Genomic DNA, 21,303 nt, shown 5'->3' on the forward strand with positions numbered 1-21,303 from the left:
TCCTCCATGATTGACAATTGACAAAAATTAAACAGGTAAAATTCTACCCCCTTAGGCCTAACAACTAATAATGTTGATCATTTAACTGGGTTATATAAGAATTACACCCACATAGGAACCATCAGATTTTTATATTACAGGAATGTAACAAAAATAAAATAATTGCAGAGGTGGCCAAAATCTTTAGTCATCCTCTCATCTGTTACAAGTGTCAGCTTTCAATGTTTGTCAACCAATAATATAAACTGAGAGGCATGTGGCACTGTGGTAGACATTTTGGTGGAAAAGATGAAATATGCTGCTATTTTCAGACAAGATTCTTCACCTTTTCTGCAGATGGCCATTCGATCACTAATAAATATTAAACTCTTAGTGGTAGGCACTGTTCTAAGGACATTGGGATATATACCAGTGGAAAAAAACAGACAAAAATTCCAGTTCCCATAGTGTTTCTATGCTAATGTAGAGAGACCAAAAATAAGAATAAACATAATAAATAAATAGATTATATAGTAGGTCAAGAAATAATAAATACAGTAGGGTAAGATAGAGGAGAGCAGGAGGTTAGGGAGTCAAGAGGTGGGTTGAAGCCAGGGAGGTTACTTTCCAGGAGTCTACCCTGACTGACTTCAATAAGGCAGTCAGGGTAGACCTCCTTGAAAGGTAAACACCAGAACAAAGATCTGAAGGAGGTGAAGGAGTTCTCCATGAGGATGTTTGAGGGGGAGGTGTCCCAGGAAGAGCAAACAGTCAGTACAAAGCCCTAAAGAGGGAGTGGGCTCCATTTTGGAAACATAGAGCAGGCCAGTGGTTTGGGGCAGAGAGAGTGAGCTAAGGGAAGAGCAAAAGAGGTGGGCAGAGAAGTAATGGGGGCCTGATCATTCTGGACCTTAGGGGCCATTGTAAGGATTTCATATTTTACACTGCAAGAAGGAATGCTGATGAAGCTAGGGTATGGTGGATGTTGGAGAGAAGAGTGCACAATTTGATTTTAAACAGATAAAGCATATTACTAGGAGGCAGGAGTGAAAGCCGGGAATCCATATAAAAGACCATTGCAGTGACTCAGGGAAGAGAAGATAGTGGCTCAAACCAGATAATAGCAATGAAGATGATAACATAACAGACTCAGGTGTAATTCAAAGGTAAAGAAAACAGGCTAACTGCGCAGATGCGGAGTGTGAAAGAGAAGATTCAGGATGATTCCAAGGCACTTAGTCCAAGCAACTGAAGAGGTGAACTTTCTATCAAGTGGAATGAGAATGCCTGAACATATTTGGGGGAAACCTCAAGGCATTGGTATAACACTTCCAAACGTGGGGGTGGGGATGGAAGGATCCTCCTGAAAAAAGAAAGAAAACTTCCTCTGTCCCTTCTTCTGGCCCCAGATCAGCTGCAGAACTAAGAATTCATTCTGCATTTATGTGCCTGTTTTGACACAACCTTGCGCGTGCTCTATCTCTCTCCCTCTCTCTCTTCTCCAGCCTTGAAAAGAGAATTTTAAAAGAAAGATATGCATGGAGGAGAATGCATCTACAGTTTTTAAAGCTGTGGTTGAAGAATCACATTATTGAATGAGATCAGGACAAAGTTTAGTCTTTGTAATATCTGTATTTCAGACTTATATAAAGGAATGAGTAATATGTAAAACCTGTCTTGATGGTCATTTGCCTCTCTTGTCTGATATTAACATAGCCACTCTGGCCTTTGTTGGTTAGCATGGTGTATCTTTCCCCACCCTTCTACTTGTAACCTATTTTTGTCCTTGCACTTAAAACATATTTCTTGTAGACAGTATATATTTGAGTCTTACTTTTTTTATCCAGTCTGACAATCTCTTCTTTTAAATGGTGCAATTGAGACCATTTATATTTAATGTGATTAGTAATATAATTTGGTTTTGTCTACCACATCATATTTGCTTACTATTTGTCCCATCTGTTCTTTGTTCCCCTTTGCCTCTTTTCTGATTTCCTTGAAATTCATTGAGCATTTTTCATGATGTTGTGTTATCTTTTTTTCTTGGTTTAGTAGATAAGCCTCTTCACAGTGTTATTTTAGTGCTTGCTTTAGGATTTATACTATAACTTATCATAGTCTATCTTCAAATGACATTATACCTATGTATAGTACATAAAAATCTTACAATAATATACTCCAATTTCTCTTTCCTGACCTTTGTTCTATTTTTCTCACATATTTTACTTCTACTTCTATCCTATACCCCAAAATACATTATTATTTTTTCTTTAGACAATTATCTTTCAAAGAGACTTAAATATCTTACATTTATTCACACAGTTACTAATCCAGCGTCTTCTTTCCTTTCTGTAGATTTAGATTTCCACCTGGCATCACTTTCCTTCTGCCAAAAGGACTTCCATGAACATTTTCAGTACACTTCTGCTAGTGATAAATTTTTACAGCTTTTGAAAGAGTCCTTATTTCACCATTGTTTTTAGAAAATATTTTCATGATATTTTGTATATCAAATCATTTTGTATATCATTTTCTATATCAAATCAACACACCATATACCTTAAACTAACATAATGTGATATGTTAATTTTATCTCAATAAATCTGGACAAATATATTTTTTTAAATTTATCTTATTTGTTTTATTTTTAAGTAAACTCTATGCCCAACATGGCCCCAACTCCTACTCACAACTCCAGGATCAAGAGTCCTATAGTCTACTGACTGACAGGCATCCCTGGACAAATTTTTTTTTTAATTTCTTTTTAATTTTTTAAAAATTTTTGGGGGGCACCTGGGTGGCTCAGTCAGTTGGGCATCTGACTACTCTTGATTTCAGCTCAGGTCATGATCTTAGGGGTTGTGGGATTGAACCCCACATCAGACTCCCCACTTGGTGGGGAGTCTGCTTGAGATTTGTCTCCCTCTCCCTGTGTTCCTTCCCCTGCTCCTGAGCTCTCTCCCTCTCTAAAAATAAATAGATTGATTAATTAAGTACTTAATTAATTCAGTGAATATAGAATTCAGGTAGACTACCAAAATCCACTATGGTTCCCCTCTCCCTGTGTTGTAGCCTTGAAACTCTCTATAGACAGGAAACTAGGGTAGTCGTAGGGGTCCCTCTTTAGTTTTCCATCTCTCAGAAGTTGCTGTCTTTCATTGTCTAATGTCATGTCTTAAAAAGTCTTATTTTATGTATTTTTTCCAGCCTTGTGGTTTCTTAGGGTAAGAAGGTAAACCATGTCCTTCTAAATCAGGTTTTTTTAAATATAGGGGGAAAAATAGGCTGTTTCCATCCAAAATGATCAACCAGAGTTATCTTTAAGTTTATTTCCATCCAAAATGATCAACCAGAGTTATCTTCAATTGATGGCTAGTTCAGGAATGGCCTAGGGAAAAGTGGAGAAATATAAAGTAGGAATCATGGTGATTTTTCAACTAAGAAAAGCCACTACTCATCTCCTATTTGGCTGATTACCTACAGTGATCTCCAGTGGATGCTTGACATTTTTGGTGAAAATGGGGTCGAACCCTAAGTTAAAGGGGTGGGGGGAAAGAAGAGGAAGAGGAAAAGGTAGAAGATGAGGAGAGGAAGAAGAAGAAACTTAAAGACTAGGAATATATTTTTTTAGAATACAGAATACTAAGGACAAAACCAAATATCTGTCATATACTTCCTGTCATATATTTCTCAGAAAAACCACAAATTTCTATCTTTTTTAGTACTCTGGGTCAGTTTGCTTCCTTCAAGCCTACAACCTAATTGGATCATTCAATTTCTAGACTTCAAAGGACATTACATACAATATAATCATTCTGTATCATTTAAAGTGATAAAATTTAGGAAAAATTTTAATGCAAAATTGATAGTGACTTTCAAATACTGACGAGTTAGAAGAATTAGTTAACCCACCTAAACATACTAGCACCAGTTTCACATAAGTGAAACTTCAAGTTTGACTGGGTGTTAATACTACTTTTCTTATGAAATAATTTTTTTTTTCTTTAGGGAGTTACAGTGTTTCCCAAATCTTTTACATTTATTCCCAGTAAACCAGAAAGTGATCTACACCAAAATTAAACTAGGAATGAAAAATGGTACTCCTTGTTGACATGAAACGATACCATCACATAATCACACTTAAGAATAACAAAACAATACTTGACACACTTATGTAGAGGGGGAAAATATAGCTATTAAGTGTCTTTTAAATATGGCTCTGTCTTCCCAAGAAATGTGAGTTTTTATAACAGAACTTGAATATGTGGCATTGAATATATGCTTCTGAATTAGAAATGCAAAACTAAATATATTAAATAACCCTGGCAGTAAATAATAATGTTTCTAAGCAGAAATGCATCTTACATCTCTGTTGTACTGAAAGGATATCAACTTCATCTCACTTAGTCTATCAATCAGCTTTGAAATGCAAATTTTGAGAGATAACAGAAAGATCACATCACCTGTGAGAAATATCTGATCAATGCTATGAAATTTTCAATAAAGGTAGGACTTTTCAATCTATAAAAATTCTTAAAGACTATCTATTTAATTAATATATGCACACACATATATTAAATTCAAGAACAGAATTGCTCAGGATAATGGAGAGCTCAATCCAAGAGTATTAATAACCATTTTATTTCAAAATTCTTCTTAGAAAATTTCAGGCTCTTTCCTCAAGATACTTTCTACCCAGCAAATGTGGAAGGGGGCATGAAGGATGTTCATTGATATAAAATTAAGCTAAAAGATACGTTGGCCTCAATTATCTAGATATTTTGAGTGAATGCCAGATGGTTTCCTCATTTTTCACTTCCTTTGCAGGGAACAAACAGCCTATGTCTTCTTTACAGGAAAAACTTTGCTCCCATTATATCACTGACAAATTTCAAAAGTATAAAATGACTCTGAGATGAGTCATCTCTAAGAGACCAGAGACTTGAATAGTTACTCCCTTAAAGATAGGACTTTTTAGTGGTTTCATAAAAATCCTGGCACTTTAACCCCAGGGTAGCAGTTTGTGATCTTCCCCAAGTGGAACTTTGGTGTCTGCACGAGTTTAACCCTGTGACATTTCTCTGGGCCCCTCAGCACCCTGTCTCCCCCTTGTTATCTAGCATAGCCCCAAGACTTTGCTCCTTCCTTCCACCCTCTTCGATATGTCCAGGCTCCTCTGGGCAGGCTGGTGCTCAGTTACTGTGGTTCTCCTCCTCAGCCCAACCCCTTTACAAAGTTTCCTCACTGGTGGCAGAAAAAAGGAAGGGTACAAGGACATTGGAGACCCATGCTAGGGCTGGGTTTACTTATCACAAACCTCACAAGCTGAAGTTTACAAAAGGTAGTCAATGCACATTTCTTGAAAGATTTATTTATCTCTTTGGGGTGGGGAAGAATGAGGAACAGAGGAAGCTAGACTCTCCAGCAGACTCCGCACTGAGAGCAGAGCCAGCTGAGGGGCTTGGTCTCAGGACCCTGAGATCACAACCCTGAGATGGCAACCTGAGCCGAAACCAAGAGACAGACGCTTAACCAACTGTCCCACCCAGGCGCCCCAAGTTAGTGTACATTTATTTAGCTTGTTCTACACAAAATATTTAGATGCTTAACCAACTGTGCTACCCAGGCGCCCCAAGTTAGTGTACATTTATTTAGTTTGTACTACACAAAATATTTAGTTTGACTAGACTTTAATTGTAGCATTTGTTTATTCGACTAGTTCTTTAATTGCCAAGTGATCATTTTTAGCCTCTTACTTTCAGAGGTAAAAAAAAAAAATCTAAGAATAGGAAAATTTAAATGAAAATTACAATTCCAGGGCGCCTGGGTGGCTCAGTGGGTTAAGCCGCTGCCTTCGGCTCAGGTCGTGATCTCAGGGTCCTGGGATCGAGTCCCACATCGGGTTCTCTGCTCGGCAGAGATCCTGCTTCCCTCTCTCTCTCTCTCTGCCTGCCTCTCCATCTACTTGTGATCTCTCTCTGTCAAATAAATAAATAAAATCTTTAAAAAAAAAATTACAATTCCAGGGGTGTCTGGGTGGCTCAGCCTATTAAGGTCTGCCTTCGGCCCAGGTCGTGATCTCAGGGTCCTGGGATCGAGTGCTACATCAGGCTCACTGCTCAGTGGGGAGTCTGCTTCTCCCTCTCCTTCTGCCCCTTCCCCTGTTCTTGCTCTCTCTCTCTCTCTCTCTCTCTCTCTCAAGTAAATGAATAAAATCTTTAAAAAAAATTACAATTCCAGGCTGAAGCTGCCAACCTTTAAAAGAGCAACAACATGGGGGTTTAAGGGGGTAGGAGAAGAATAAATGAAACAAGATGGGATTGGGAGGGAGACAAACCATAAGTGACTCTTAATCTCACAAAACAAACTGAGGGTTGCTGGGGGGAGGGGAGTTGGGAGAAGGCGGGTGGGGTTTTGGACATTGGGGAGGGTATGTGCTATGGTGAGTGCTGTGAAATGTGTAAACCTGGCGATTCACAGACCTGTACCCCTGGGGATAAAAATATATTATATGTTTATTAAAAAAAAGATCAATAACAAATAATTCCATACATCAGTCCAATTCATTCTGTCCTCTGAGGGATGTGTTCCGTACCCCCAGGAGGCCCGTCGGGATACCGGGCTGGTAAATGCATACTGCAGGAACCTAACATTTTATATGGCTCTGGATGTCTGGTAACATCCTCCCCACCCAAAAAAAAAAAAAAAAATTAAAGTTAAACTCATCTCTGCCGTGCTCCTTAGGCAGCCTTAACCAAACACTGTTTAGCTGCTTTCTGAGGAGAACCCTCAGTTCCACCTGTGACCCTCCACGTGAATTGCAGAAGCATTTTGTCAGGGCCAGGCTGACAAGCGGGCTCCTCAACTTTCTTAATAAATGTGTCGATACCACCACTTGGTTCCCAAAAAGATGCCCTGTTCCTTTATTCCACAGTGGGAATAACTGATGGACACCAATCTTGACAAAATCACCTCAAAGCGTTTGACATCCGGTTCCAACCAAAAACCCAGGAGACGGAAAATACATTTAAGAATGCTTGTCTGTCTGCTCCTCTGAAAGTCGAACTCTTGACTTACGTCGTATTAAACATCAAAAGGTTAGATATTCAGGCAACTTCCCTTCACATGACCTGACCCTTCCTCAAAGGACATTACAAGAATGATCCATGCTGATCACATTTCTGTACGTGTGATGAAACAGTCACTAAGAAAGTTTGCCCATTCCATTACCCAGGTTACATATACAATAGTTAGAAGTGTTAGTTATGGGAATATATTGCATTTGTCTTCTTAACAGCTGCCTTGATTTGCTTCTTTTTCTTTTTTTTTTTTTTTTTAAGATTTCATCCATTTATTTGAGACAGAGAGATAGCAAGAGAAAACATGAGCAAGGAGGAAAGGGAGAAGCAACCTCCCAGAGAGCAGGAAGCAGGAGCCTGATATGGGGCTCGATCCCAGGGATCATGACCTGAGCCTAAGGCCTATGCTTAACTGACTGAGCCACCCAGGAGCCCCTTGATTTGCCTCTAGTAAAACTACAAATACGTCCTTCTCTTTACTCCAAGCCTGGGGCCCTCTCAGCGACATATTTGCATATGCAGGTGTCCAGCTTCTGTTCCCATCAATGGGAGAGGCTCCCTCTTCTGTATTATCAACCCCCAATTCCGTAATGTTCTCTCTGCATCAAACATGCTGCAATATTTTCCATATAAAATAAAACCCACATTGGACCCCACATGCCCTATGGCTAATGACCATTTCTCTGCTCCTCTTTGATAGCCAAACCCCTTAAAAGAATGGTATAAGTTCACTGTATTCGATTCCTCTCTTCCTTTTCCCTCTTGGATGTTCCCAGTTTAATTTTCTCCTACTACCGCCACTGAGCCATGCTTTGTCAGAGCCGTCATTGCCTGTATTCATAGGCTCTGTGTGTATTTTATCTGGACGATGGGACAAAGTGGGTGAGACAATCATTGCAGGTGAAAATTTGAGGAGGTGCCGAAAACTCATTAATTGAGATAAATATTTTTTTAAGATTTTATTTCTTTATCTGACAGACAGAGATCACAAGTAGGCAGAGAGGCAGGCAGAGAGGAGGGAGGAAGCAGGCTCCCTGCTGAGCAGAGAACCCAACGTAGGGCTCCATCCCAAGACCCTGAGATCATGACCTGAGCCGAAGGCAGAGGCTTAACCCACTGAGCCACTCAGGCGCCCCAAGATAAATAATGTTTTAATACAATATTTTTAAATGAAAATAAGTGTGAATCAGGGAATTACAAATCAAAATCACCCTGAGATACCACCTCACACCAGCTAGAATGGCTGAAATTAATAAGTCAGGAAATGACAAGTATTGGCGAGGATGTGGAGAAAGGGGAACCCTCCTACACTGTTGGTGGGAATGCAAGCTGGTGAAGCCACTCTGGAAAACAGCATGGAGGTTCCTCAAAAAGTTGAAAACAGAGCTACCCTTTGACCCAGCAATTGCACTACTGTATCTACCCAATGATACAAATGTAATGATCCAAAGGGGCACCCACACCCCATAGTGTACACCAGCAATGTCCACAATAGCCAAACTACAGAAAAAGCCCAGATGTCCATCGACAGATAAATTGATAAAGAAGATGTGTAATATACACAATGGGTATTATGCTAAGTAAAATAAGTCAATTAGGAAAGAAAATTATATGATTTCACACATATTTGGAATTTAAGAAATAAAACAGAGAATCATAGGGGAAGGGAGGGAAAAATAAAACAAGACGAAATCAGAGAGGGAGACAAACCATAAGAGACTCTTAATCATAAGAAACAAACTGAGGGCTGCTGGAGGGAAAGGGGGTGGGGGAATGGAGCAACTGCATGATGGACATTAAGGAGGGCATGGGATGTAATGAGCACTGGGTGTCCTATAAGACTGATGAATCACTGAACTCTACCTCTGAAACTAATAATACACTACATGCTAATTAATTGAATTTAAATAAAATTTTTTTAAAGATTTTATTTATTTATTTGACAGAGAGAGACAGTGAGAAAGAGAATGCAACCAGGGGGAGTGGGAGAGGGAGAAGCAGGCTTCCCGCTGAGCAAGTGAGCAGGGAGCCCCATGCAGGGCTCTTTGCGAGGCTCCATCCTGGAACCCTGTGATCATGACCTCAGCCAAAGGCAGCCGCTTAATGATTGAAACATCCAGGCGCCCCTGAATTTAAATAAACTTTTTTAAAAAGATAAGAAATATAAAAAATTAATGATGAACAAAATCTCAAAATTTTAAATAAATAATTTTTTGACAAGACCCAGACCAAGGTAAAGGCAGCAAGATAAACAACCTAAGCATAAGACCACATCCTATCTCTGTTTAAAAGGGGATAATACTGGGGACTCCTGGGTGACTCAGTCAGTTGAGTGTCTGACTCTTAATTTCAGCTCAGATCATGATCTCAGGGTCCTGAGATCAAGCCCCATGTCAGGCTCAGTCAGTGCTGAGTGTGAAGCCTGCTTGAGATTCTCTCTCTCTCTCCCCCCTTCCCTCCCCCCCCACACCTCTGCTCACACTTTCTCTCTTTCAACAAATTTTTTTTTAAAGGTGGTATTTTGTTTAAATTTCAACATCTAAAGTTCTTACAATAGTCTCCAACTCTACATCTAAAACCTCGGCTGAAACAGCATCAGAATCACCAGGAGTCTTGTTAAAACACCCAGTGTAGGGTTCCACCCCTCAGAGTTTCAGGGTTAGGATTTCTAACAAGTTTCCAGGAGGTACTGAAGCTGTTGGTCTGGGGAGCACGCTGTGAAAACCATCAGCCTTCAGTACCCTACATGATTTTTTACTTCTCTAAACTCACACCTATTACCCCCTGTTTTCTTTTCTCCACCCCAGCCACTCTGGTCTTTTTGTCCTTCAAGCCAGCTCCTACTCCGGGATCATCCTAACTTCTATTCCTTCTGTCTGAAACATTCCTCCCCTAGATGACCTCAAGGCCACTCCTCCCTTAAAGTCTCAGATCAAAAACCCTTCTTTCAACCTCATCCTCAGCAACATCTTCCTAGGAACATTGCCAAAGGCAAGGGAAGCAAGGGCAAAAATGAACTATTGGGATTTTATCAAGATCAAAAGCTTTTGCACAGCAAAGGAAACAGTGAACAAAACCAAAAGACAACTGACAGAATGGGAGAAGATATTTGCAAATGACATATCAGATAAAGGGCTAGTGTACAAAATCTATAAAGAACTTAGCAAACTCAACACCCAAAGAACAAATAATCCAATCAAGAAATGGGCAGAGGACATGAACAGACATTTCTGCAAAGAAGACATCCAGATGGCCAACAGACACATGAAAAAGTGCTCCATATCACTCGGCATCAGGGAAATACAAATCAAAACCACAATGAGATATCACCTCACACCAGTCAGAATGGCTAAAATGAACAAGTCAGGAAATGACAGAGGCTGGTGAGGATGCAGAGAAAGGGGAACCCTCCTACACTGTTGGTGGGAATGCAAGCTGGTGCAACCACTCTGGAAAACAGCATGGAGGTTCCTCAAAATGTTGAAAATAGAACTACCCAATGACCCAGCAACTGCACTGCTGGGTATTTACCCTAAAGATACAAACGTAGTGATCCGAAGGGGCACGTGCACCCGAATGTTTATAGCAGCAATGTCTACAATAGCCAAACTATGGAAAGAACCTAGATGTCCATCAACAGACGAATGGATAAAGAAGATGTGGTATATATACACAATGGAATACTATGCAGCCATCAAAAGAAATGAAATCTGGCCATTTGCGACGATGTGGATGGAACTAGAGGGTATCATGCTTAGCAAAATAAGTCAGTCGGAGAAAGACAACTATCATATGATCTCCCTGATATGAGGGAGAGGAGATGCAACATGGGGGGTTGAGGGGGTAGGAGAAGAGTAAATGAAACAAGATGGGATTGAGAGGGAGACAAACCATAAGTGACTCATAATCTCACAAAACAAACTGAGGGTTGATGGGGGGAGGGTGGTGGGGAGAGTGGGGGTGGAGTTATGGACATTGGGGAGGGTATGTGCTATGGTGAGTGCTGTGAAGTGCGTAAACCTGGCGATTCACAGACCTGTACCCCTGGGGATAAAAATATATGTTTATAAAAAAATAAAATTAAAAAAAAAACCCTTCTAATAAGGTTTGTTCTGAACGTACTATGTAAAACACCAAATTTGCCTCCCTCTACCCTGCAGTGGTTTATTTTTCCATAGAATACAGAACATTCTATTCTTTATGTATTTATTTTCTCTTCTCTCTAAAATGTAAGCTTCAGGATGGACACCCTCTTCTTATTCCGACATTAATTCTAGAATTTAAAATGGCACCTGTCATGTAGGTGCTCAGTAAATATTTGTAAAGTTATGAATGAGGGAATGAATGAATGATTGAACAAGTGAATGAGGAGAATCGGACATTCACTCTAGATTATTTTCACATCCGTTTCCAGGCTGTACAGGTGGAGGGAATCACCAAATTTATCATGTGACTCTGAGCGAGTCACTCAGCTGCAGCACGATTTTTATGGTAAAATCACCTTAACCAACTTACTCAACCAAAAACCAGACTGACATTAATTTAATAACGAATACAGGAAGCTTCCAATTCCCCACTCTTGTTTCACCCACAGTGCTGACCTGGTGTGCGCAGAGGCCCACGGAGGGCGGCTAAAATTAGGGTTCTTCTACTATGTCGCCACCCAGTCCCAATAGCTGTAAATCCACCTGTTATGAAGAATCATCTCTGAGCTTTATTTCCTTAAACTATTTTTTCCCTCTCATTCTCCTCTATCACTCTCTTTATTCTCCCCAGAAAGTCACTTATTTTCGCCCAGCTAAGAGTCATTCCACCTTCTTCTTTATCAGGAATGGCTCCAATGTAAGTGTCCCTTCTCCTCTCCTATGACTCAGGGTAAACCCGCATTAGGAGTCCCGTTGGGGTGATCCTGCGTTCTTGGCTCGCCGCTGGTTCCGGCGCAGGCGTACCAGCCAGTCGTCTGGGATGCAGACTGCTTGAGACTTTAGAAGTTCGCTTCCTCTCACTAGGGAATCAGAGATCCTCAACTCTCAGACACCGTGGTGTCTGCCTCTTATGCCTAGAACTGCAGCCACCACTTGGTAACCTTGAGGGAAGCTCGCTGAGGAGAAAACCAGAGACAGCTGAGGGGAAAAAATAGAACTGCGTTCTTGCGGAATGGATGAGCCAATGAACGACATGGGAGCTACACTTTGTCAAGGTTTCTTGGTATGTAGGACAGCAGAACGTTCTTACTGTTCAGACAGCTGGGTTTGGGGGTTAGAAGTTATTTCTTGCAGCCTTCCTCACGCAGGGGGCTCTGCTCCCCAACAACATTACAACAGCCCAGTGTCACACACAATTTGTACAGAAGGCAAGCTGCGTATCACATGTATAACTTTGCATCCTGAAAAAGCCCTTTTCAACCTCCATACATTGTTTTGTGAGGCTCAAATGACTATCACGGGGCATCAAATGCTGAGTTACCCATGCTGAATTTCCTGCAGGTCCCAGTGTCTTTGAGATCCCAAATGAAGACAAATATCTGCTTCCTGCTGTGCCCCAGAAAGAAACTGGTTTGCATATATCAACCCATGAATGGAAATAAGTTGTTTTAATTATATACAATGACCGAAAGTAGTAATCATTGCTTATTATTATTATAAGATGAGATCTAGGGAAGAAAATTTATCTTGAATTTTGTAGGACCTTTTCATACAATCAGCTCAATAGAAACTCAATACAATTTCACAGATAAAAATGAAAGGGCCATGGGATATTTAACAGACCCCCTATAGATATGCATAATTTGAATCACTGTGATTTTTTTAAGTTTCAGATAATCTGAAATCTCTGAATCAAAAGCCTTCTAATATAACTATTAAATATCTCAGTAACACTCAACTGTTTATTATCTTGCAAAGTATTTGCCTCCCTGGGTTTTTTTTTTTTTTTTCAAGGTTTATTTTTAGAAGTTGACGCTCTATCTAGAATCCCTCATTCTCACTGGGTCACTGCAGCAATGTAGTTAAAATTGTAAAATCCTCCTTTATTTTACATCTTTTCTGTCAGTTCCAGCCCCAGTGCTGTTTTGGCAAGGGCTAAGAGTTTCTTCTACAGTTTGGCTAATACTCCTTACTCAGGAAACCTCCAGATGGACATCACAGAGATGCTGCTTCAGTTTTTTGGGTTTTTTTTTTCTTTTCAATTTGGACATGTCATGCACAACCTCACTGATGTATAAAACATCAGTAGAAAATGTAGAGAAGTTATTTTGCTTTTTGCCTGCGTATACCCTTTTTATGATGAGCTGTTTTTCCACAGGCAAAAGTTTTCCTAAAGAAAAACTATAAAAAATAAAAACCTAAAATAGAATAACTTAAACAGGAATTTTGCATTCAGATTTTTACAGTTTCCTATATGAAAAATAAGAGGATGCTGTGAAGTCTCTAGGAAAGCAAAAATGTCTAACTAGAACGACACTTGAGAAGGCCTAGGGGATGTCCAAATTACACTGTGTTGTATATTTTAAGAGATAATCATTATGGGTCAGATTTTCATAGCGGTCTCCACCCTGAATTCCAGAACTGTATTTGCTATTATCATACTCCCATGAGAATGATAAGTAAACATTCCCCGATTGTGTTAGGTGGATATTCCAAGACATATAGGAATCATGATCTAAAAACATCACCTTTGCAGTATTTCCTTGTGGATATCTAGCTCGGAAAATATTTTGAGAACATGGACTCACCAGAGTATTTTTTGTAGCTGTTAAAGTTTTTCACTTTTAAACCCTTAGAAACTCATATGAATACCATATCCATATTAAACATAAAAAAAGCTATGAGGGACGCCTGGGTGGCTCAGTTGGTTGGACGACTGCCTTCGGCTCAGGTCATGATCCTGGAGTCCCGGGATCGAGTCCCGCATCGGGCTCCCAGTTCCACGGGGAGTCTGCTTCTCTCTCTGACCTTCTCCTAGCTCATGCTCTCTCTCACTGTCTCTCTCTCAAATAAATAAATAAAATCTTAAAAAAAAAAAAAAAAGCTATGAATTCCCTTGTAAAATAATGAAAATAAATAATCCTGGCTTATATCTTTTCCTTCTACAGGGAGGTAGTTTCCATCTATTGGGAGTTAATGTCGCAGTCGATCTGGATTTATTTCCTGGTTCTCTCAACCCATGCTTCTGGGCAAATCTATTAACCTGCGAAGACTCTTAGATTCTTCATCTGTAAAAATGGGAGAAAGAAGGGACTTAGCTCCTCATACTTGTCTCTGTCATAAGGCTCTTCACACTGGATTATAGATGTCTGGTTACTTGTCTGTTTCTACCATGAAATTACGGGGAACAGGCAGATGTCTTTACCTCTTTGGAACAGAGGTTCTCAACCTTGGCTGCACGTGAGAATCACCTGGGCAGGTTTCAAACTCCCAAGGCCCAAGCTTAACCACTTACATGATTACTCCTGAGGATGGACCAACACCTTTCTTAGTTTTCTTGGGTGGCTCACCTAATGTGAACCACGATTGAGAACCCCTGCTTTAGAGGCTTAACACAATACGTGGCATACAGAGGGCATATGAAATAGAATGAATGAGTGACAGATATCACAGGCCACATTGTAATATTTACCTATCCATCTTCCCCCCACTAGGTTGTGAAAAGCATACCGGTATTTGCTAGCCTCGTCTCCTAACACAGTGGCTTATTCACTTTACATCCTTTGGCATTTAGTAAGAGCTCAGTGTTTGGTTGAGAAAGACAACATGAAGGAAGGCAAAAGGAGTCTCCTTGGTGATAAAGATGTGGTCTATATATGCAATGGCATATTACTCAGCCATCAGAAAGGATGAATATCCACGATTGACATCAACATGGATGAGACTGGAGATTATGCCAAGTGAAATACGCCAAGCAGGAAAGACAATTATCATATGGTCTCACTTATTTGTGGAACATAAGGAATAGCATGGAGGACATTAGGAGAAGGAAGGGAAAATGAAGCAAGGGAAATCAAAGGAGGAGATGAACCATGAGAGACTATGGACTCTGGGAAACAAACTGAGGGTTTCAGAGGGGAGGGGGTTGGGGGATGGGTGAGCCCAGTGATGGGTATAAGGAGAGCATGGAGGGTTATAGGCAAACAATGCATGGAGCACTGGGGGTTATAGGCAAAAAATGAATCATGGAACACAACATCAAAAAATCATGTACTGTGTGGTGACGAATATAATAAAATTTTTTTAAAAAGGAATTTCCTTGGTCAAGTAAAAAAATTTTAAGTAGAAAAGGAGATTAAGAAAAGATTAGATTTTGCTCATGTATCTCAAATGGAAAAATAGAACAAAGAGTTCCATGTTCATGTGTATGGGGGCAACCCCATGAACACAGAGCCATGTACTGAATAGCCAGCCAGTGTACCACAGAGAGTTTGGCCTTGACTGAGTACCCAGGGAAAACTATGAAGCAAAGGGAAAATACATCCTTTCTAACCTTTATCTGGACTTCTTTGGATTCTCCTGGAACAGCTGAGCATGTCATCCAAGAAGGGCAGTCTCAAGGACATCAATGTAAACAACACATTATTTACTGGATGGCCATTTCTTATAAACTCTTTTGAGTAGCCAGTAACGCCTGCTTCCAGCTTTAGTGAGTGCTGGCTCTTTCCTGTATTCCGCAGTGTGAATTAGATGATGTTTGCTTGCTCTCCTGGACTAAATAAGGCTGGAATATTCCCAAACAATGCAAGACAAAGCCAGGGACTCTTTTTTTCGAGGATGAAATGTTAACAGAATTTATCCTGCAAAATTCTTTTTTCAGCATTGAAAATAGCTTAAAAGTATATGTGTGTATTTATTTGTTTGTTTTATTGATTGATTGATTTTTATATATTGGTAAACTCTTACCCGTTAAATGTTTGATAAGATTATCACAAAATTTTATTTTTTTAAAGATTTTATTTATTTATTTGTGATAGAGTGAGAGCAAGCAAGCAAGAGAGCGAGAGGACAAGCAGGGGTAAAGGCAGAGAGAGAAGCAGGCTCTCCACTAAGCAGGGAGCCTGATGTGGGCTTGATCCCAGGACCCTGGGATCATGACCTGAGCCAAAGGCAGACGCTTAGCCAACTGAGCCAACCAGGTGTCCCTATCATAACATTTTAAAGAAAATTTTCACAGGAAGTTGTATATGTGAATATCAATTGGCATGAAAGCAAAATTAAAATGAAAATAAACAATGTATAAAATAAAGGCAAAACATGGAAATGGCCAAGTATTTGACACCTGTCAGTGTCACCCAAGTAAAGACACTTCACCCTGGCGACGACAGTGAATTTTAACCTCCAATGCTTTTTGTGACACCTGGAAGCAGCCTCTTTAGTCCTGCCCTTAGCACCTCCTGAGGATTGAGTCCCAACTCCTCCAGACTATTCCTTTTACCTCAGGTGTATCCGTACCAGCTGAGGAGCACCGCCTCTTCAGCAGTCTGGGTCCCAACTCCCTGGGGCTTTTCCTCCAAACGCAAAGGCTTAAATAACCTCAATCTTTTCTATTTGTTCTCCCAGACCTATTCTTTGTACAATTATTACATCTATATTCCATTAGTCTTTGCTTTTTTTGCATTTTCAGCTCTCCAACATCTATGTAATCAACTCCTTATATTAAATTCTCTATTAACTCAACCCAGTCAGAATGGCTAAAATTAACAAGTCAGGAAACGACAGGTGTTGGCAAGGATGCAGAGAGAGGGGAACCCTCCTACACTGTTGGTGGGAATGCAAGCTGGTGCAGCCACTCTGGAAAGTAGTATGGGGGTTCCTCCAAAAGTTGAAAATAGAGCTACCCTACAACCAGCAATTGAACTACTGGGTATTTATCCCGAAGATACAGATGTAGTGATCTGAAGGGGCACATGCACCTTAATGTTTATGGCAGTAGACAAACTATGGAAAGAGCCCAGCTGTCCATCAACAGATGAATGGATAAAGAAAATGTGGTATATATATACAATGGAATACTATGCAGGCATCAAAAAAACCAAAATCTCTCCATTTGCAATGACATGGATGGAACTAGTGGGTATTATGCAAAGCAAAATAAGTCAGAGAAAGGCAATTGTCATATGATCTCACTGATATGAGGAATCTGAGAAACAAGACAGAGGCTCATAGGGGAAGGGAGGGAAAAATCAAGATGAAACCAGAGAGGGATACAAAGCATAAGAGATTCTTAATCTCAGGAAACAAACTGAGGATTGCTAGAATGGAGGGGCATGGGAGTGATGGGATGGCTGCATGGTGGACACTGGGGAAGGTATGTGCTATGGTGAGTGATGTGAATTGTGTAAGACTGATGAATCATAGAATTGTAACCCTGAAACAAATAATACATTATATGTTAATTTAAAAAAATTTTTAAATCTCTACTGAGATACCTAGTGTGGTTTTTTGCCTACTAGAGCTTGACTATTACACACATAAAAGAGAACTATGTAGCAGTCAGAAGCAACAAATTAGATGTAAACATAAACAACACAAAAAGATATTAAATACACGGTACTGAGTGAAAGCAAGAAACAGAAAAAGACATTCAACACAGTGTCATTTACATGAACTAAAAATAAGTCCTTCAGAAAAACAATATGTATTTTCAAGAATACATACAACTTCTTAGAATGGTGGCTTATGGGGGCACCTGGGTGGTTCAGTCAGTTAAGCGTCTGTCTTTGGCTCCTGGGATGGAGCACCATGTTGGACTCCCTGCTCAGCAAAGAGCCTGCTTCTCCCTCTCCCTCTCTTCCCTGCTCATGCTCCATCTCTTGCTATCTCTCTTTTAAATAAATAAATAAATAAATAAATAAAATCTTTTTTAAAAAGAATGGCGGTTTATGACAGATAGAAGAGATTTTGTTTGTGCAATTATTATATCTATATTCCATTAATCTTTGCTTTTTTGCATTTTCAGCTCTCCAACATCTGTTCATGACAGAGTGAGATATAGGTATAAGGAGAATGAAGGAAAGAAGGAAGGGAGGGAAGAAGGGAGGACAGGAGATAGCTGTGAGAAGGGTTTTGCTTTAAGCAATAATTATAATGTGCCATGCACTGAGATGTATGATTTACTCAACCTTCTGTCCTTGAGAGCATGAGAATCATGAGTCAATGCTGTTTAAACTTCAAGTGATAAAAACTCTAACTTCAGGGATGGGGGGGTGGGGGAAGCTGATTTCTTGGCTTAAGAAAGAAAAAAACAACTTAGGCACAGATGAATCCAGGGGCTCAATTATATCATGTTATGTTACTTTTCTCTGTATTGGTTTCTATCTAGCTTATTCTTAGCACATCAAAGCTCGTAGAAGATAAAAGCTTTTATCTTCGTATATACAGTATCTGAGCTTTATTTTTTTTTCTCATTTCTCATCATTCTGGCCAAAATTATGAGTCCAAATACTCATCGGCTCTGATTGGTCTGCTCAGGTCATGTGCACTTCCTGAACCAATCATTATGGGGACAAATAATTCTATTGGCCAATCATGGGTCATTCTCCCCAGCGAGTGGTGTGTGTTCCATGGAATCTGTTACTGGAAGTAAATTCTTCAATATAACATCAATCCCATTAAAATGTTTCCAACACTGCTCAATTACTAGGGCACTGTTCTTCCAGTAAAAATTTCATATCTGGTACATCACCGAGGTAGAGCAGGTCTTTAAAGAGGACAAAGAACATGACTCATGGCCATGTGGCTTTATTTTAGGAATGCTGTGAATGCCTCTTGCCTGAAATATCTTCCCCATCTGCCAACCACACTCTTAAATTCCAGTTCCACTACTGAGATTCATTGTTGTGGGCCTGTGACATGGACCCCCCAACTGCTTTGGAAAAAGTAAATGTCTCTTAGCATTTATCAGCTTTTAACACCTTAACATTGATTGCCTTATCAGGTTAATGATGACAGGGAAGGTAATAGGGAGGAGTCTCAGAGAGAAGAGTCTAAATGGGTTAAAATGTCACAAAGGGCAGACTTGGAACTGTGTGGCCAGAGTGATAGGGAAGAGTGAGAAGGGTGGCAGGTAATAGAAAACATTTGAGACACAACCTGCCTGATTCACAAATCCCCTTGGTAAAACTACTCATAACAGCACTTAACATCTTAGAAGGGGCATCCTCTGAGAAGATGCCCTAACAGGACAAGTTACCTAGTGGGGTAAATTCCATATTTGAGACATGGCCATAGAACAGCCTCTGTCCTGTGTCTGCAGGGAAAGAGATTGCTTAAATAAAAGATGGCCACCATGAAGAACCTCAGACTCTAAGAACTCTCCTGAAGTATTTCCTGCTTCTAATAGTTAAGCAAGATGTCCCTAGAACTCTTGTTGATCTTTTCTATAGACATGAAGGTGCCAGTATCTAAATGGTTTTTTTTTTTTTTTTCCAGCTAATGCCTTAACAGATCGAGCAGTACCCAAAGCTAACATCCCATGTGATTTGGGACAGGATCTTTTCTTTTCCTATAGTTTTCCAACTTTTAACTCCTTGTTACTCAATTTCCTATCTCACCAGGCTCCATCTTCCTAAAAGTAATTGTAACAATGTATAACTATAGGAACTTGTTCCAAAGTTTAGTGAGTAGGTGGAAAGCAAATAAAAAGGACAGAGCGAGGGAAGGGAGAAAGAAAGGGAGAAAGGAACACTAGCAGTGGTTATCTATGGGAAAGGGAATGTGATGAAAGTACAGAGAGTAAAAAAAGAAATAAAACCTTTTATCCTGCTTATTGTATTATTACTTGACCTTTGTTTACAGTGTTTATGTATTCACGAACCTTTCAGTTTAGAATCCAGTAAAATTTACACTCAATTGATTCTACTAACCAAAAGATCTCTGTTCTCACATTTAGGATTGCCCTTGAGGGGCACAGGGCCAGCTTTCTTGCCTAAATAATGACCGGATAGAGAAAAAGTGCATCCTATAAATACTGGCACTGCCTGCAGCTTAAGAATAATGCTTAAATGATATAAAACCAAGCTGAATAAAAATGCAAAATACTCCAATCCTTTGTTACATCTCCTTTTCTCTTTTTTCAAAATGAATGAACTACTGCTGTTCTTGAGAGTGTCAGAAAGATACAGGTCGGTTATGCCTCTCCCCTGGATGGGTTTCTGTTGGTAATAAATGGTTTTCTGAGAGGTTTGAGTTAAAGCTCTTATGTAAATAGAGAGAGGCTTACATAATGCTCTTTAAACTAGAACTTTGAAGACAATCTGCACTAGGCATATGAAATCTGTCTGTGCTGCAACTGACATCTGAAAACTAACAGGAAACCATCCAAGAAGTGGTTTAAGAAAACAGGAAGAATAAACACCCACAGTTCGAGCTCCCGATCCATCATTCAACCAAGCCTCAACCAGGACCAAATAGTGAATACGTACCTAAGAGGTGTGTCTTGGGCTTATAGTAATGCTACTAACCAAAGTATATTTCAGCGGCGCTCAGGAGTATCATTCACTGTAAATTTCTACGTAAAATTCTCCAGAGGCTGGAGCTGTGCCTTCGGCTCTTTCCCTCCCTGTAAGGTTAGACAGTGCATCGTCTCGCGGAAGAAGCTAAACTAGTATTGATTTTCCAATTTCTAAAAGGAGTAACCATTTCGAGCAAAAGCACGCTGGGGTGGGGGGGTGGTTTGTGTCAAGGAGAAACACGTTTCAAACCGAAAGCGCTGCGGAGAGGGGAAGAGGGAGCTGTGGCGAGCGAACAGCGGCTTCTCCCTGCCCGAGTAGCGGGGCTGCGAAGTTCTTGCCACAACAGCTGCGACGTTCTAATTCTGTAGACCTGCCAGGAGAGACGTTTCTCTGCCAAAAGAGAAATTTCTGTATTTTCGGGAAGGCGGGAAGGACCATCTTTTATCCGTTTTCACTTTCACCTCACCCACTTTACCCCGGATCCTTACGCCCTCCCTTCCAACCCCCGTCCCCCCCGCCCCCACACACACCCGGTGTGCAGCAGGTGGGCGGGGAGCAGAGGAGCACGCACGCCGGGTTCTAAACGCCGCCAGACTTTCCCGAGGCCCCCAGCCTCACCGGACCGGGTGCAGGCGCCCCACCCGGCCTCGGAGCCCAGCCCCGCCTCGGAGCCCCGCAATCCCCGGGCCCCAGGTTGGACGCGGATCTGAGGCAGGCAAGGTCGAGCCCCAGACAACGACTGGGCTAACTTTCAGGTCCATTCCACCCCTGAGCTGGGCTTTCTCTGGCGACTCAGAGAGCGCT

General features: G+C 40.6%; 1 long non-coding RNA gene across 1 annotated transcript in view; it reads left to right on the forward strand.

Annotated features, from left to right (window-relative positions):
- LOC125103073 (uncharacterized) overlaps positions 1-20,085 on the forward strand; it is a 28,734-nt gene extending 8,649 nt beyond the window's left edge. The window contains exons 2-3 of the long non-coding RNA XR_007128278.1: positions 11,933-12,266; positions 19,938-20,085. This is a non-coding gene — a long non-coding RNA (uncharacterized LOC125103073). The remainder of the gene's footprint in view (positions 1-11,932; positions 12,267-19,937) is intronic.
- Positions 20,086-21,303: the final 1,218 nt, after the last annotated feature.

Source organism: Lutra lutra, chromosome 6 (genome assembly GCF_902655055.1).
Source record: "Lutra lutra chromosome 6, mLutLut1.2, whole genome shotgun sequence".
Taxonomy (NCBI): Eukaryota; Metazoa; Chordata; class Mammalia; order Carnivora; family Mustelidae; genus Lutra; species Lutra lutra.